Consider the following 18996-nt stretch of genomic DNA (forward strand, 5'->3'; position numbering starts at 1 on the left):
ACCTTTCTGGTGGGGAAGGAATCCTGTTAGTGCATGAGGTTGAGAGGTACCGGCTAGATATAGTCGGGCTCACCTCAACGCACGGCTTGAGCTCTGAACCCAGTCTCCTGGAGAGGGGCTGGAGTCTGGAGTTGCCCCTGGCGAGAGGCGGCGGGATGCACTGGGTATCCTGGTATCCTCTCAGCTTGCTGCCTGTATGTTGGGGTTTGTCCCAGTGGATGAGAGGGTTTGTTCCCTGTGCCTTCGGGTCGGGGAATGGGTCCTGACCACCGTCTGCACTTATGCGCCGAGTGGTGGTTTAGAGTACCCAGCCTTCTTGGAGTCACTGGGTGGGGTTCCGGAGGGTTCTCTGCCTGGGGACCCTGTTGTCCTACTTGGAGACTTTGCTCACATGGGCAATGTCAGCGAGACCTGGAGGGGCATGATTGGCAGGTACGGCCTCCCGGATCTGAACCCGAGCGGTGCTTTGTTATTGGACTTCTATGCAAACCACAGTTTGTCCATAACAAACATCATGTTCGAACATAAGAGTTTCCATAAGTGCACGTGACACCAGGATGATCCAAGCCACAGGTCGATGATTGACTTTGTAATCGTATCACCAGACCTAAGGCCATTTGTTCTGGACACTCGGGTAATGAGAGGGGCTGAGTTGTCAACTGATCACCACCGGATGATGAGTTGGATCAGGTGGCGGGGGAGGATGCTGGACAGACCTGGCATGCCTAAACGTACAATGAGGGTGTGCTGGGAATGCCCCAGCACACACTGGAACGGTTCGCAGCCGAGTGTGAAGCGGTGGGAATGAGAATCAGCACCTCCAAATCTGAGGCCATGGTCCTCAGCCGGAAAAGGGTGGAGTGCCCACTACGGGTCAGGGATGAGTTCCTGCCCCAAGTGGAGGAGTTTAAGTATCTCGGGGTCTTGTTCACGAGTGATGGGAGAAGGGAGCGGGACATCGATAGACGGATTGGTGCTGCGGCTGTAGTGATGCGGTCGCTGTACTGGTCTGTTGTGATGAAGAGAGAGCTGACTGTAAAAGCGAAGCTCTCAGTTTACCGGTCGATCTACGCCCCTACCCTCACCTAAGGTCACAAGCTGTGGGTAGTGACCGAAAGAACAAGATTGTGGATACAAGTGGCAGAAATGGGCTTCCTCCGAAGGGTGGCTGGCCTCTCCCTTAGAGATAGGGTGAGAAATTCGGCCATTCGGGAGGGGCTCAGAGTAGAGCCGCTGCTCCTCCACATCGAAAGGAGCCAGCTGAGGTGGTTTGGGCATCTGACAAGGATGCCCCCTAGGCAGTAGCGGTTTTAGATATGGGCAACAAGGGCGGTTGCCCAGGGCGGCATCGTGGTGGGGGGCGGCATCACGGGCATCGGCAAAAAAAAAAAATGCTCGTACTCATGCTGCCCCGACATCATGCCAGCGCATATTGGGAATGGCATAGGGACCGATCGGTTTTCTATCGCACATTTGCTGGGAGTAAGGGCGCCCTCAGTTTGCGAGGTGCGCCTGCTGCTTGCGGCACAGGGAGGAGAGGGCGGGGCGGCGGGGGATTCTCTGGGTGGCTGGAGCAGCATCTAATAACCAACTTGCAAAATAAAACAAAATAAAAACAAACCAACAACACGAAAACAGCAGACATTATGATACAGACTTATAATTTGCACCGATGTTTTTTCGAAATTCTATAAGCGAAAAGTGAGCTCGAGAGCCCTCGGTGCGCCTGCTCGCTGCTGAAGTAAAGTAAACTTTATTGTCATTTCCGCTACATACAGTCCAGTATATAGAGAGACGAGACGACGAGGCTCCAGTTACAGCAGTGCAGGTACAATAAATATAAGAAGAGTAAGAAAATAAATATACACTTTAGGACCAGGGGTAAAGGGATCAAAAACAATTTAAAATGTATATTTTATATTTTGTTGATTTAAAGTCTCACACACAACCCGTTTTTAAAGTTTAAAAAAAAGAGAAAAGAAGAGGAGGAGTGTAGCGACTTCCACAGTCGCTAGATGCCGGGGACTGAGCCTGCCTATTTGCCTGACGCGCTGTCAACTGTACGCAATAATGCGAGAGGTGGAATTGCTTGCTTGTTTATTAAAGTGCTTGAAAAGTTTACAGAGCAATGTGATCGGCTCGCGATTCAAACTCTTAAAACATCACAGCTCTAATGCAACAAGGGGAAACTCGTTGTGCTGCGGTCAACAAAAACTACGGCTACCCAGCCCTCCTCTCTGTCAAAATCAAACCAGTGAAAGACAGACTGACAACGCCCTCTTAATGTCACCGCTAGCACCCACGTGACTCCCGTTACACATCACCATAGCAACCAAACAAATGAAAACCCAGTGATCATTAAAATTCAATACATTTAATTATGGCTCCTACAAGGAGAAACGAGCAAAAGATACAGGTAAGCAGATGTGTCATTGGATAATGGCAGGTCATGTATCCTAAAACATTAAGAATCAGAATACTTTCTTAATCCCTAAGGAAATTATGTGGGTTACAGTTCCTCCAAGAAGAAATGGTAAAAATAGTAACAGTAACAGACTAAACTCCAAACAATATATACAATAATATAATATTAATTAGTCAGTGTCAATTGTTGATTTGTCCTGTTCTCATTGTATGACGAATTATGATGTCTGTTTGGTAGCCGTTTGCATACTATGCATACTCTCACTCTCTTCATATATAGGGTCATATATGTGTGTGTGTGTGGGGGGGGCAAACAGGCTAGGACCGCCACTGCCCCAAGGTCCCTCCTGGGTGAGGTTTTCCGGGCATGTCCCACTGGGAGGAGGCCCTGGGGCAGACCCAGGACACGCTGTGTCCATTCACGCTGTGTCCATGTCCATACACAAGTGAAATGGTAGCCACTTCTATGCTGATTGCTATAGTTGGTGGTTGCCCTTCTGCAGATCTACTAAAGGGAGCTGCAGTGGTCTGATGCTATGCTATGTCATATTCAGTTGAATAAATTTGTACTTGGAACATGCAATACTGGCTATATATAGTTGGACTGACCTCAACACACAGCTTGAGGAATGAGTATCAGGAGATATTCCAACCTCAGTGACAGGTGTGTCCCGTCAGTTCACTGTCTACACACAGTGTTGGGGAGTAATAGAATACATGTACCAGCGTTACGTATTTAAAATACAAAATATGTGTTACAGTTGAAACTTAAATCAGTTTTTCTCAAACAAATTCATCGATGATGAATCACACAAGTTGTAATTAAGGTTTTTACCAAACAGCAGTGTTGGGGAGTAATAGAATACATGTACCGGCATTACGTATTTAAAATACAAAATATGAGTAACTGTATTCGGTTACAGTTACCGTTTAAAAATGTGGTATTCAGAATACAGTTACTTTGTTGAAATAAATGGATTACACGGCAGTCTTTTCCTGTTTCACATGTTAGGCTGTCCCCTCTCTATTTTTGGTAATTCCACGGCGGGGGAAACCCAAACAAAACACGCATTAAGCGGCTCTAATGCCTGTGTCTCAATCTCGTGGCCCAAGTCACCTCTACTTGCGGCCCGGATAATGACGTGAAGAAATATTTAAAAAAATTATTATTCAAAAAATGATTTAATATTGTCACGGCTGGGGCAGCAGTCGTGTGGTGGAGTGAATGAGGACACAAGTTGCAGACAGTGGTGGAGATGCGAATGAGGTTTATTTACAGTGTTGCAACGTGACAAACGGGAAATGAGGAACAAGCCAGGCAAAACCTAAACTGGGAAAACTAAAAACCAACCCTGAAATCATAACACAAAGAGAGGACACGAGGCGAGGAGCAGAGAGACATGGAGAAACACCATGTCTAATAACACAGAGTAACACAGCCAAACCGACAAGGAGCACTGGCAGGCACACACTATAAATACACACAAGGTAATAGGGATGGGTATCGAAAACCGGTTCTTGTTGAGAACCGGTTCCCACTGTTTCAATTCCTTGGAATTGTTTGCCATTTTTGCAAACGATTCCCTTATCGATTCCAGTCGCCCCGAATGACGTCACCGCGTTGCGGAGCGTCATTTATCTGGCAGGAAACATGGCGGCTCAAACGCTCAAAAGTTTGGTCATACTTTACGAGAACGGATGACAACAGGGCAACTTGCAATACTTGCAAAGTAGATATTTCATTTAAGGGAGGAAACTATGGAACGCCAGGACTGCCATAATGAATTAATTAAATACACCATTAAATAATTAATTAAATGTGGCAATAATTAATTAAAATTGGAATTAATTAATTAAATAAATAGTTATGACACATGTAATTAATTAATTATTGACACATTTAATTAATTATTTATGTATTTCACATTTTAATTAATTATTGACACATTTAATTAATTAATTATTGACACATTTAATTAATTATTTATGTATTTCACATTTTAATTAATTATTGACACATTTAATTAATTAATTATTGACACATTTAATTAATTATTTATGTATTTCACATTTTAATTAATTATTGACACATTTAATTAATTATTTAATGATATATTTATTTATTTCATTTTGGCAGTCCTGGCGCCTGGCTCTCACCATGAAATAATTTTATCTGTCAACCTCACCCATCAAACTCACGGGGCGGGGTTAACACTGCCCATGCAGCTTCTCTAACAGTTGATTGGTTGCCGTGCAAAGTAAGTCAAAACAGGTCAATCCTAGATAATTGATAGCTTCTGTAGACTTGAGGCAGCCAGCTATCCCAGAATGCATTTCAAATCACAGGCAGCAATGGTGGTGGTGTAGTTTTAAAATACCCCGTTTTCTGTCACCAACTACACTTTTAACAGTGTTTTAGCCACGAATGTCGCGCCGTAATCTTCACATGTCTGGTCAGGTTGTCAACATAGAACATGTTTGCAAAAGTGTTCAGATGTTTTCAGAGATTTTACTGCTCTGCTAACAGTCAGCATGCAGAGTGCACCGAGGGGGTTACGTTAACCGGTTTATTTACATATTCCACTCTCCGTGTTCCACATGTTCGCATATTCTCATTTTCACCGAACGATCGTCTCTTTCCGCCTGGTCTTGTGTGTCTGTGCTTCTGTAACATAAAGAACGAGCTGACATTTTTCTCACGAAACCAGCGATCAGCTCAACAGACCCTCAGTTTACCTGCATGCATCCTCCTCACCTGTCAGCTGTTTAACACCTGCTGCTAATTCAAGAAACACACCTACGTTACCTGGTGATAGTCACAGTTTAACTGGGCAGCCGGTGCTCGATATAACGCAATGTCAGCGCATTTTTCTGCACAAGATAATATAGTATTTTTCCCGAGCGCAGAGCTGCTGGAGCTTGTTTCCTTACAGAGCACTTTATAGGCGAACCAGCTTCATCGGTGGCTGATGTCCAATCACAGCACACAGCTTTGAAACCTCACCTGAGTTTTAGCTCTCAGTGGTTAAACGCTGGACTTAATTCACTCAGGTTTTGTCTGTCGGGTCACGTTTACTTCACTGTTTTATTTACAACTGAGCAAATCAGTTTGGCTGAGGCTAAAGTTAAGTTTCATAACTGCAGAGTTTTACAGACGTGTTGTTAATGGTTCACTGGCACATGTGTTAGACTGAACTATTCGCTTTTCATTATCTGGTGTGTTTTGGATTTAACAGTGAATTTTGAGATTAAACTGACTTTTAAAATGTTTTTATACAAAGAGGAAAGAGAAGGCGCATTTTCACCGAGAGCAGCAGAGTTTGCAACAGCATGTTCATCATGCAGACTGCAACCTGGACAGAAATATTATATCATCTGTTTTTTAATAGTTATTCAACTGTATTCTAAGCACCAGCGATCTGTTAGAATTTTTAGTTTACTTAACTAAAAATAAATGAGGCTAACATATAATTTGTGTGATTTCTCTCTCTCTCTCTCTTTTTTTTTTCTTTTTCGGTCATGTTGTGTTTAACTGTAAAAGGTTTGTTACAAACTATGAAACACATCGTGCAGACTTCTGGATGTTAGAAGAAAACTAATACTGCTCATGAATGAGACTAAAGGCAGGAAGGTTCCTTTAAAACTAAACATGTTAGTAGGACCTCCCTATTTATATCATAGTTTATGATATAGCAGGTGTATTTCAGTAATAGCCTACTGATTTCAGTGTAGTGGTGAGCAGTCACACAGCTCACATGGGCGTTATCTGTGATACTCCTTAACTATAATTTATCCAAGTTAACGTCAGTTAACCATTCAGACAGCTCTTTTGCAATGAAAAACATAAACATTCGTGCTGCCGGTAGGTTTCCTCAGTGCCAGCTATTAACATTATAGCCGCCCAGTAACCATGGTAACCACGGACTCTGAGCGGCTGGATCGACGGAGGTCAGACAACAATTTTACATGTATGATCTTAAAACAGGACACAGCCATTATCCGTCCTGGCCTCATATCAAATGTGAACGCAGACTGAGTCTATGTTTGACGTTTGCTTTATATCTAATCTTCCTCTCAAACATTTAAACAGCAGCGAGTCTGCAGCTGAGGGAATACAAACTCAAACTGTCGGAACAGGTTCGATCGTGGATTCATTTGGTAATTTATTAAATGTATAAATGTTATTCTAATCTGCTGCTGAGTCTCTTACGCTGATGAAAACGCAGATAACACAGATCATGAACACCTGTTCAATCAATCACTTTCATTCCACTTTGATCTGCGACAAACTGACGGTTCATCTCTGTTACAGTGTTGCGTTAGACTGCTATATTTTTGTGTTATTTGTGCTGTAGATTTTCACGTCTCTGGAATAGTTGGCAGTATTAAGGATGCTTTTCTGTAAAATCATATTGATATGACCCGTGACATATTCGTAGATGACAGTTAGATAGTCAGCTGGGAAACTCTGGGTTAACTCAGAGAGCTGAAGATATCGTGGATATGCTGACCTCGCTCCGTGGTGTACAGGGCCGTTTACCCTCATGATTAATATTCACAATAAAAATATTAGCCGAACATCATGAAGTCTGTGTTTCATAGTGTCGAACAATCTTTGTACAGTTAAAGCCAGCAGCTACTACATGACGGAAACACCAACGTTATCTCTTTTATGCGTTTATACGCAGGTCACGCTGATTACTGAACAAAAACCCAAAGATCAGCTGTTAATCGAATTTATTTGCTCTCTCTCCTCCTTAAACATGTTTTTAATGTTAGTTATAATTCAGAATTGGCGATTGAAACACGTAGGACACATAAGAACATCAGGAAATAAAACCCCGATAAATATAACCTCAGTAAAAGAAGTCAGTATCAGCGGGGGTTATTACAGCTGTGTACCGGGCCCTGCACTTTGTCGGCGGTAATAACAGCTCGATTGCTTGCGAGGCGAGCGGGTCTATCCCACGCTTTGCCATGAGACTGGGCAGACATCTTCGAAATCATCGAAGCACTTTTGCAAAGAGGCTGTATCTTGACAAACCGACCAGACATATGAAGATTAAACCACTACATTCTCGGCTAAAAAAAAATATTAAAACGGTATTTGGTGAGACACAAACAGGGTTTTTCAAAGTTCAGTTCTGTTAGTTTCCACATGCTGGTTGTTGTGTGCTAAAAACAATGGCCACCAGGCCAAAGCAATGGTTTTGACTCGATCAGCGTTAACCCCGCCCCCTGAGTTTGATGGGTGAGGTTGACAGATAAAATTATTTCATGGTGAGAGCCAGGCGCCAGGACTGCCAAAATGAAATAAATAAATATATCATTAAATAATTAATTAAATGTGTCAATAATTAATTAAAATGTGAAATACATAAATAATTAATTAAATGTGTCAATAATGAATTAATTACATGTGTCATAACTATTTATTTAATTAATTAATTCCAATTTTAATTAATTATTGACACATTTAATTAATTATTTAATGGTGTATTTAATTAATTCATTATGGCAGTCCTGGCGTTCCATAGGAAACACTACAAATATGCAAAAGCATTTGCTCACAAAACACGCGATGACCTTAAATGAATGTCGTGTTTTTAATTCCGCTCCGGACTCGTGAATTTCAACCCAGCATCAGCGGTAACGTTTGCACGTCCTCTCCCGTTAATGCGGCAGGTAAATAATCAACTAACAGTGCATATTATGTTAGCGCGATCTGCCTTATTACAAAACCTGCCATTACTGTGCATTTAGGTGACCATGATGAGAGAGACAGAGTCTGGCTGGCTCAGATGCTGGCAGTTCTCGCTGCAGTCTACCGGTAGCGTCTCCTTTCAGGCCAGGATAGATGAATGTCACCGAGCAGTGACTAAGTTTGTGGTCAAAGGCTTGCACCCATTTGCCACAGCAGATGCCCCCGATTTTCAGTAAGTGAATGTGTTTAATTGTAGGCAGGGACATTACTGGATATTCTTGTGTAATTGCTACAGAATAATGTATGTTATACTTTGTTATTGCTACAGAAGAATATTTATTATTTTACATTTACAATTTTTTTTCCTGGGGACCCTGTGACACCCCATTGAAGAGCCGTAGGCTGCGGATCTCTTAAGATTTCACTGTTTGTAAGACCATGTTACTCCTAAATTTCTATCTTGTTCAAAGAGAAGATATAAAACAAAGTTCTAAGCTAATCGACCTTAGTGTTCTCCTTTTTTAAAAATAACAATCCATAAGAGAATCGATAAAGAATCGAATCGTTAAACAGAATCGAAAATGGAATCGGAATCGTGAAAATCTTATCAATACCCATCCCTACAAGGTAACGAGGGAATGAGACACCAGAGGGGGAACACAGCTGAACCAAATTAGACATGACGAGACACAAACCTTCAAAGTAAAACAGGAAACTCACAGACTGTTTTACAACACAAAACTTGGGGACACGAACAGAGCACAGGGGGGAAGACACAGGTAGGGATAACACTAAACACAAGACTCAAACCCTAAGAACTAATACAAAAACGGAAGAAACTAGAAAATAATAACAAGAAACTCAAAACACTGGGTCAGTGACCCAGGACCATGACAAATGTGAAGGCAATAGTCAGAGTGCTACAGGCATCACCCTAAAGCTTGTAGCCTCATGGGCAGTGTAGTCCGTGCTGCAGGGAGAATGGACCCGTTATGTGTCTGTGAGCGAGGGAGCGAGAAAAAGGAAAAGTACGAGCTGTCACCGAGCAGAAACGGGAGCTGGAAGCATGTAAATATAATAATAACCACTGCAGCCAAGAAGAGTGCCTGACGAGCCCAGCTGTAAGTAAGCTATTAAGACTCGACTGTACACTGTGTTCGTGTTTTCCTCCCAAACAATAAGTTCTGTTGGAGCAGCCTTTCAACGCCTCTCTCTGTCTCTCGCTAGCAAAGTTGACCCAGACAACAAAGTAAAGCTAGTTTTCAGCTACGAGCCCGACACGAACCCGACGTATTAGCCAGAGGTCCCTTTACTACGGTTCGGAGCCGCGGACCTGTTTTATATTCGCGCGGAATAGTTTTCTATATGAGATCGCTGCAAAAAGTGCAGCCTTACCTAATGTCCACCTACTGTTACTCATTTATATTAAGATTTAAACATCTAGTTGGTATTGGTATAGTGAGTAACCTTCAGTAATAGTAATAAATCACACAGCAATAGGACATTCATGTAGTTGTAAAAAGCATGATAATATATTAAGTAATCCAAAGTATTCAAAATACATTACTCTCATTGAGTAACGTAAGGGAATACGTTACAAAATACATTTTGGGGCATGTAATCTGTAATCTGTAGTGGGATTTATTTTAAAAGCTACCTTCCCAACACTGGATACACATTGGGTTTTGTCACAGTGGACAAGAAGGCTTCTCATGCTCTTTGGACATGAGAGCTCCATCTGGGGCTTTCTCCTTCTGCTTAGGTGGGCATGCAGTTGTCATTAGAATATGTGGCTTTGGGACTTCTCTTGGGTTGCTATGGATGGCCTGGGTGTCCTGGGCCTTTCTCTCTCTCTCTCTCTCTCTCTCTCTCTCTCACACACACACACAAACACACACATACACATGTGTACACACACACACACACACACACACACACACACACACACACACACACACACACACGTACACACACACACACGTACACACACACACACGTACACACACACACACACACACACACACACACACACACACACACACACACACACACATGGGCGTGACCAAAATGAACAGGATTATAAATTACTACATCAGAGGAATAGGTAGAGAGATGGTTTGGACATGTGTAGAGAAGGGACAGTGGATTAACGAAAAGAGGCTGAAAAAAGTTATAAATACATTTCCTTTACCACTCCAGCAGGTGAGAGGCTCTGAGTCAGAGAGATCATGCGGCTTGCTGTGGCTATGGGCTGTCAGCAAACACCTCTGGTGAGGGTTAAAGGTGAAACAAGCAACTGGAAAAGGAGCTTGGCTAGTTTATGGGACTCTGGAGACAAATTCCAGGTACCAGCAGGTCAAGCAGCATGCAGCTTTGGCAGTAGCTGAATAAAACAGTCGACAGGCCTCTGCAACATTGCACAGAAGTCAGGGGCAGTGCCTTTGGACTGGGAACTGTGGTGGTAGTTGGTGCTTTTTAAGAAGGAGTGCCAGAGGTGTCTTCCACCTTATACTTCCTTTGGAAGGTGTGCGGCCAGGATACTGGAGAGCAGATTTTACCCTTTAGTTTAACCTCAGGTTCAGGAGGAACAAAATAGCTTATGTCCTGGTTGTGGACCAGTGGAACAGATCTTTGTCCTTTTGAGGATATTTAGCATATGGTGTATAAGGTTTGTCCAACCTGTCTACAAGTGTTTTGTGATGTGGAAAAGGCACTGACTGTGGCCCCTTTTCTGTAAGAGGTGTGTTGGGAGAATGGGTTATTAGGCCCATTATTAAAGGGTATTTGGTCCCTGTACCATAGTGAGACCTTGTTTATCTAGTTTACCCGGGTTTACCCTAGTCTGCTCTAGGCAGTAACAGAATGAGATTATATCATATATAGTTTCATATCAGTATTCTAAGCAGGCATCTGCTTTGATGCTAATTGAAAGAACAGGTTCAAAGATTTATTATTAACAACTAACAGAAATTAAATACATAATTTTCCCTAAAAATTATGGCACATTATTGGTTTACAGGTATTAAAAATACAGTAAACCCAAATGAACAGTGTATGGTGTGTTTGACAGTACAAATATGTTTAAGTACAAGCATAAAACAATGCACTGGCTGAAAACTACAGAATTATTTTTCAGTGTCGCATCACTGCAGAATTAAATAAAACACATTTCCTCAATAAAAGCACCAATATTTCAAAGTAACGAGGAAATGAACTTATGTTTAAAAAAGTGTAAAACAAGTTTAATGTTAAGGTGGAAAAATAAAACTATGTAAGCCAGGTGTGCATTATTACCTGCAATAACTAGTGTTGAGAAATCAGTTTTGCCCCGGTTCTTTTATTCGTCGAGGGATCCAGAGATGGCACCGGAACTCAGTAGTTATTTTTACAAAATCTTTATTCATCTTCATTTAAGCATGCACTTCTAGAAGGGAAGACGAGGCCGGTGTCCCTCTGAAACAATCTTCACCCCTTTGTTAGTTACAGCCAGCTTTATAGAGGCGACCCCATCATAAATTCCCCATGGTGTGCTCCAAACTCTGTCTCCGTGTGTATGCACGAGCACGTGAGTGCCTGTGTGTGCACGTTCCCGTGTGTCTATGTGAGCGCACGTGAGTGAGTGTGCATGTAGATGTGTGAGTGTAACAGTTTAAGCACTGTGTGTGTGTGTCTCTGCGTACTAACCCGGTCATAAAAGTCCATCTCCCTTCCAGACCACAGTTATCAAGTTACAAACTTTGAGACCCCCACACAGGTATGCCCTGAGGAATTTCCACTTAACATTAACTCCTTTCTGTCTTAGCTTCACAGTTCAAACTGGGGGAGGGTCTCCTAAGTTCATGACACAGTCAGGCCTTTATTTATATCCAGGGCAGTGTCAGTGTCTCTACAATAATTCTACATTCTATCTTAACACATTTCTAAACTCTAAAACAAGCTAAACATTCCTACATGTCTAAACTCTAAAATAAGCTAAACATTTCTACACTAGCTACCTGAATTCTAACTACTCTAACTCCTAAAAATCTGTAATCCAAAAAATCCCACTAACAATAATAGCAATAAAATAGAAATTTCCTAAAAATCAGGTTTGTGATTTGTTTCCAGTTTTCAGAACAATCAGAACTGTAATAATAACATTACAACAGTGAAAGAAACAATAAAATATGATGAAATGATTTCAAATAGTCATTTGTACATCTTTTAAAGTCTGAAAGTGAAATCAACTGAGACAAGTCTTTCTGTGATGAAGACGGGGCAGGAAGTGAGATTTCCTTCTTTCCAAGCTCTATACGAGCTAATGGAACGGTGAATGTAATGAAGTCCTGAGACTGAAGTCTGTGACTAAACTGTTTATCGAACATGTAATCTGGTAAATAAGAGGCAAGTAAACTACAAATAGATTTATAGATAAAATTCTACCAATGAACCATCCCCCCAAATCATCAACAACAAAACAGTAAAACAGCTCAACGGTGCAAATATGTTAGTCATAAAATTTAAGAAGAAATGCAGGCCATGTCTGCAGAACTAGGAATGCTCCATAATTCTTTATCCTTTTTAAAAAGAATAGTACCTGAAATTATTTATTGTTTTCCCCCAGTATTGCATGAATGGGAAATACCTTTCCCTGCTCACAGCTTTAGTAGATGCTCTTTTGCAGATAACAATGGCAAATGGACCGAGTCTTATATAGCTCACAGAGCATTTTATACAACATGACACATTCACTTTTGTCTATGCTTTTAAGTGCGTTCTAACTACCTCATTCATGCTCTGATGGATGCATCAGAGAGCAACTTGGGGTTCGTATCTTGCCCACTGTGAGAGCCAGAGATTGAACCAGCAACCTTCCAATCACCAGAGGAAGTGTCAAATGTCAAAACAGCAGCCTTGCCATACAGCATCTAACACTTGTAACAATAAAATTACTTCTCCTAATAAAAACAATACTTGTAGGTGACTTTGTGTAATATTTTGAGTGAAATGAGGAGAAACAAAGACAGAAACCAGAAGGAGTATTTCAGTCACAGTTTGGAGGGTCCCAATGATGAGCCTTACCAGCTGCTTTCCATTCTGTCTGTGTGGCTTTTCTCAGGATATTGGAGAGGGGGTGTGGCTTGCTTCTAATCAGCATGGCTGGAAAACAGCTGGCCCCAGTGAGCCACTGCTCTATAAAAGCCCTCAGAGCTCAGTGACTTGTCACTCGCTTTTTTAAACACCTTTTTGTTTTTTCAATACTCTGAAACTCTGAAAAATCTCTTCACTCGAGTGCTCACCCACAGCACTAAGAGTTCTCTAGCATATCGAGACTATCTCTCCACACCGTTACATATTCCATATGTACGGGGTACGACCCCCCTTGGTCGTGGCGTGTGGATATTTCTTTAAGACACTCCGGCACACCCGGCTACGCCCCACAGCTCACGTATAGAACAGCTGTGGAGACGTGACACCAGTGATCGTTTGATCTCCACTTGGTGTGTGTGTGTGTGTGTGCGCTTACCTTGAGAGTGCTGTGTGTTGCGTCTGTTGGAGCGTCCTTCGGCATCCTCCATGGGCACTGGTTCTCCCCCTTCCATTTCCCCTGGTAGCCCCGGTATTCCCCTGGTAGCCCCGGTGTTCCCCTAGTAGCCCCGGTATTCCCCTGGTAGCCCTGGTGTTCCCCTAGTAGCCCCGGTATTCCCCTGGTAGCCCTGGTATTCCCCTGGTATCCCCGGTATCCCCCTGGTGTCCCCTGGTGTCCTCCTCTTAGCTAGTCCTTAGCTTGGTCCGGCTGAAAGCTAGCTACAGTCCGATCTCCTTAGCCTCTTCTGCAGGGAGACGCGGCTTCAGTGCTCCGACCGAGCGCTGTCGCCTGGGCGTTGAGTGATTCAGCTGCCGTGAGCTGACACTGGGGGCACACGGCCTCAGCGTTACAAGTGTGCGCTGTCGCCTGGGTTCAGCTACAGTGGGCATAACGCAGAGGGGTTATGGCTTCGGTGTTCCTAGCGTTCGCCGTCGCCTGGGCTTGAGTGGCTCTGCTGCTGTGTGTTACCGCGAGGGGCACGCGGCGTCAGCGTTACGAGTGTGCGCTGTCGGCTACACTACTGTGCAAGCATAACACTGAGGGGACACAGCTCCAGCGTTACTAGCGTGCGCTGTCGGAGCAAGCTACTGTGCAAGCATAACACTGAGGGCTCACTGCTTCAGCGTTACTAGCGTACGCTGTCGGCTACTCTTCTGTGTAGCATAACAGGCTAACTTCTGTCGAGCTACCACAGTGGGAGCACTACTTCGGCGCTGCTAGTTACGCCGTCGCCTGCTTTTGCTTGGCTCAGCTGCGGCGTGAGCATATAAAGCCGGAAGCGCGGCTGTGTTCTCTCATTCACTGACAGCCTGCCTGCCCTGTGGGGAATAAACAGTGGTTGGGGAATTAGGCTAGGGCTCGTACCGGTTAACTGTTAGCCACTTCCCGGTTGGTGTGTGGCCGCGCCCCTTGCTAGTCACGCAGTATGGCAGACCACGCCTCCCAACCTTGCCTCGAGTGTGGCATTCCTATGCCTTTGGACGATGGGCATGAGCACTGTGTGCTGTGCCTGGGTCCCGAGCATGCTTTGCTGGCTAGAGAAGCCCCTGACACATGCATGAACTGTTTTATTCTGCCTGCACGAACTCGAGAAGCTCGCGCCCGTTTTTTTGCTGCCAAGCAGCCCACCCCTCCCTCATCTCAGGCCTCTCAGGCGAAAGTGAAGAAAATGGCTGCTGCTGATGTGGAGTCTAGTCCAACAGATCCATGGGCCGGGTCCCCTCCCCCGTTTGCTGACCTGCCAGGCCCCTCCCGTGCCTTTACCTCCCGTGGCCCCGCCCCTGAGCATAGGCCTTTGGAGGTGGACTATGGTGAGGCAGATCTTGAAGAGGCCTCCGTCCTCTCCTCCGATGCCTCCCACCTGTCTCCCGAGCTGCCCCCTGCTGGTTCCCCTGGCACAGAGTCCGGCCAGTTTGGTTTTTATCAGCTTTTGGAGAGGGCATGCCGGGCGCTTGAGCTGTCCCTCCCTGAGGTACTGGTTTCGGCACCATCTAGGTTTGACAACGTTTCACGGCCCGAGCGCTCCTTATCTCAGGTGCCGCTGCTGCCTGACTTTAAGGATCTGGTGTGTAAACAGTTTGAGGCCCCTGCTGCCCTGCATCGTTGGTCCCCTGCCTGTAGGCACTTTTCGGCCATGCACGACCAAGAGCGCATTGCCTGTGGGCCCCTTCCCCCAGTGGATCCATCCCTGGCCCCTCTAGTTGCCCCTTCGGGCTCCCTCCTGGGGCGGGCTGCATGCCCCAATAAGGCTGTGAAGGCAATGGACGGCCTCTTGGCTAGGTTGCACAGGGCTATGGCAACCCAGGCCTGCCTGTCCAATTCATTGGCCATTTTGTCGCTTCATCTTCAACACTTGGCCCCTCAGTTGCAAGCGAGCTCGGGCGACCTGGAGGGTGTCGGAGAGTTACTGTCCACTTCCTCTCTCCTAGCCTCACTCATGAAGCATCAGGCTATTGCCACGGGCTCTTCTTTGGCTGCGTTCTGGGTGGCATGCCGCCACCTCTGGCTGTCTCAGTCCCGGCTCTGCTCAGACGATCAGGATTGCCTCATGAGGCTCCCGGTCGACCCTGCAGCCATGTTTGGCCCTGGTGCGGCCCAGCTCCTGCAGCAGGCTACAGAGACTCGCCGGGCTACTCAGGAGATGTCACGGGGCTTACGCAAGCGTCCGGTCAGGGTAGGGCGGGCCAGAGCTTTTATGCCTCCCCCTGCCCCTGCGGCCACGGCATGGGGTCCTGAAGATCTCCGGACCCAGCTGGAGGCCTTTCGTAAACGCAGCGGCCGCGCTCAGGGTCGGCAAGGGGGTCGGGGTGCCAAGGGACAGTCGTACTCCGGCCGCCCACCTCCCTCCTGGCATCTCTCGGGGCCAGGCCACCCTGCTCACCCCCCTGTCTGCAGAACAGCGCAGGGTTGCCTGGTTGGCACTGGGGGCGGATCCTTGGGTGGTATCTACCATGGCCCAGGGTTATCGCCTTCAGTTTTGCCGCAGACCTCCCCTGACTTCCACCCCGACCTTCACCTCCATGACCGGCACGGGCCAGGGCCAGGTGTTGCGGGAAGAACTGCCGACCCTTCTGTCGAAGGGTGCCATACGGGAGGTGGATGCCGGGGACAGCCAGATGGGATTTTTCTCCCGTTACTTTCTGGTCCCCAAGCGATATGGGGGTCTTCGTCCTATTCTGGACCTCAGGGGCCTTATTTGTTATCTCCGGCCCCTGAGGTGCAAGATGCTCACAGTCCCCAGAGTGCGTCAGGCCATCGCTGCTGGGGACTGGTTTGCCACCATCGACCTAAAGGACACCTACTTCCAGATCCCTATCTGGCAGGGTCACTGGCGGTTCCTCAGGTTCGGGTTCGAGGGGCAGATCTTCGAGCTCCACGTCCTCTCCTTCGGCATCTCCCTGGCACCCCAAACCTTTACCAGATGCATGGACACAGCCCTTGCTCCTATGAGGCTGCGGGGCATCAGAGTTCTCAATTATCTGGATGACTGGCTGGTCTGCGCCTCTTCAGAAGAACAGTACCGCAGCCATGTTGCCCTGTTGGTCTTGCATATTCAGGCTTTGGGACTCCGCCTGAATCTCAAGAAGTCCAGGTTGCTGCCGTCCCAGACCACCTTTCTGGGCATGTCCCTGGACTCGGTCAGGGCCTTGGTTTCCCTGATGGCGGAACGGTAGCGGGTCCTCAGGGCGTGCCTGGCCTCCTTCAGCCCCCACTCTCAGGTGAGCTGGGGTCTGTGCCTCCGCCTCATGGGGCTGATGGCGGCAACAGTGCAGGTGGTCCCGTTGGCTCTCCTGCACATGAGACCGGTTCAGCATCGCCTGCTGTCTCTCGGCCTGTGCCCGCAGCGGTCACACCTGACCACCGTGCTGGTTTCCCGGGGTCTTGCCCGGGCCCTGCGGTAGTGGAGAGACCCTGTCAATCTCCAACAGGGTCAAGCCGTGGGTCCCGTGACTGGCCGGCAGGTGGTCTTCTCCGACACCTCCCCAGTCAGCTGGGGGCAGTCCACGAAGGTTGCGGGGTCAGCGGCCGCTGGTCGGGCCCATGGTTGTCCCGACACATCAATGTCTTGGAGTTGCGGGCCGTGTTTCTGGCGCTTCGGCTTTTCTTGCCTCGGCTGCAGGGGTTCCACGTTATTGTCCGGATGGACAGCACCGTGGCAGCTGCCTATGTCAACCATCAAGGTGGGTTGGGCTCTCCTCCCCTCTGCAACCTGGCCACCAGACTGTGGTTGTGGGCCCACCCCCAGTTCCTCTCCCTCAGGGCAGTCCACGTGCCGGGCCCCCTGAACATGGCAGCAGACATCTTGTCCAGGGGGGGCCCGTACCCTGGGGAGTGGCGGCTCCACCCGCAGGTAGTGGACGGGATTTGGCGCCAGTTTGGCAGGGCGGCGGTCGACCTCTTTGCCTCAAGGGACTCGACCTACTGCCCCCTGTTCTTTTCCCTGAAGGCCGACGATCCCCCTCTAGGCTGGGATGCCCTAGCACATCCCTGGCCCCGGGTCCTCCTGTACGCCTTCCCTCCCTTCTTCCTCCTTCACTCGGTCCTCCGTCGAGTTCAGACCGAGGAGGTGAGGATCATTCTGGTGGCCTCTCTGTGGCCTCACATGCCCTGGTTTTCGGCCATTCCACCCCTGCTGGATGGGGTGCCCTTGCCACTCCCGGTTCGGAGGGACCTCCTGCCTCCTGTCCCAGGCCAACGGGGCTCTGTTCCATCCTTTCCCCGCAGGGTTGCGGCTGACTGTCTGGCCCCTGAGAGGGAGGGGCTCTGCGCCTTAGGCCTCCCTGCCTTGGTCATTGACACTATGAAGGAGTCTCGGGCACCTTCCACCAGGATTGCTTACCGCTACCGCTGGGGACTGTTCGCCGCCTGGTGCGGGGCCCACGGGCTGGACCCCCATGGCGCGACAGTGGATGCCGTCCTGCAGTTCCTGCAGTCCCAGTTGGAGGCCGGCAGGAGCACTATTACCTTGCGTGGCCTTGTGGCGGCCATTAACGCTGTTCGCCTCGGTTACTCAGCACTTAGTGACGCCGATGCGGTCTTGATTCCGCAATTCCTGAGGGGCGCCCGCCCAGGGTTGAAGTGGCTGTCGCTTAAGACCGCTTTTCTCCTTGCTATCACTTCTGCTAGACGGCTTAGCGAGCTGCATGCGCTGTCGGTCAATCGTGACTGCTGCAGATGGCTGCCAGACGGTCAAGGGGTGGTCCTTCGGCCTAACCCCGCTTTTATGCCGAAATCCCTCTCTGATTTTCAACTCTCCCAGTTGGTTGAGCTGCGATCAGCTCCCACTGGCGGTCTGGATCAGGAGGAGGCGCAGGGTCTCCGGGCCTTGTGCCCCATTCGTGCGCTGGCGCTATATGTTGCTCGTACTCAGCCGTTTCATTCCACGGACCAACTGTTTGTCTTGTTCCATCCCGGGTTGCTCGGCAGGCCTCTGTCCAGGCCCCGGTTGTCCCGCTGGGTCGTGGAGGCCATCAGCCAGGCTTACGCCTCGGCCGGTGTCCCTCTCCCCTCGTGCGACCAAGCCCACTCCACACGTGGTGTGGCCACTTCTTGGGCCTTGTGGAGGGGCGCCTCCCTCTCCACTATCTGTGCAGCAGCTACGTGGTCCTCAGCCACCACCTTTAGAATAGAATAATCCTTTAATTGTCCCCGCTTGAATGTGGCGTCCAGCCCGTCCTTCGGGGACCGTGTGCTGGGTGCCCCTCGACGGTAGCTTCCCCCGGCCAGCGCAGCTTCTGCGGGCTGCCCGGGTGCGGCCGATTGTTGCGGTCCTTGCGTCTGGCGGGACCAGCTCGGGCCA

General features: G+C 47.5%; 1 protein-coding gene across 1 annotated transcript in view; it reads left to right on the top strand.

The window, feature by feature from the left end:
- The window catches only part of rgs9a (regulator of G protein signaling 9a), a 59064-nt gene that overhangs the window by 34155 nt on the left and 5913 nt on the right, over positions 1 to 18996 (top strand). The gene's annotated exons all lie outside the window — the stretch shown is intronic.

This window comes from Pelmatolapia mariae, linkage group LG4, assembly GCF_036321145.2.
Source record: "Pelmatolapia mariae isolate MD_Pm_ZW linkage group LG4, Pm_UMD_F_2, whole genome shotgun sequence".
Classification (NCBI taxonomy): domain Eukaryota; kingdom Metazoa; phylum Chordata; class Actinopteri; order Cichliformes; family Cichlidae; genus Pelmatolapia; species Pelmatolapia mariae.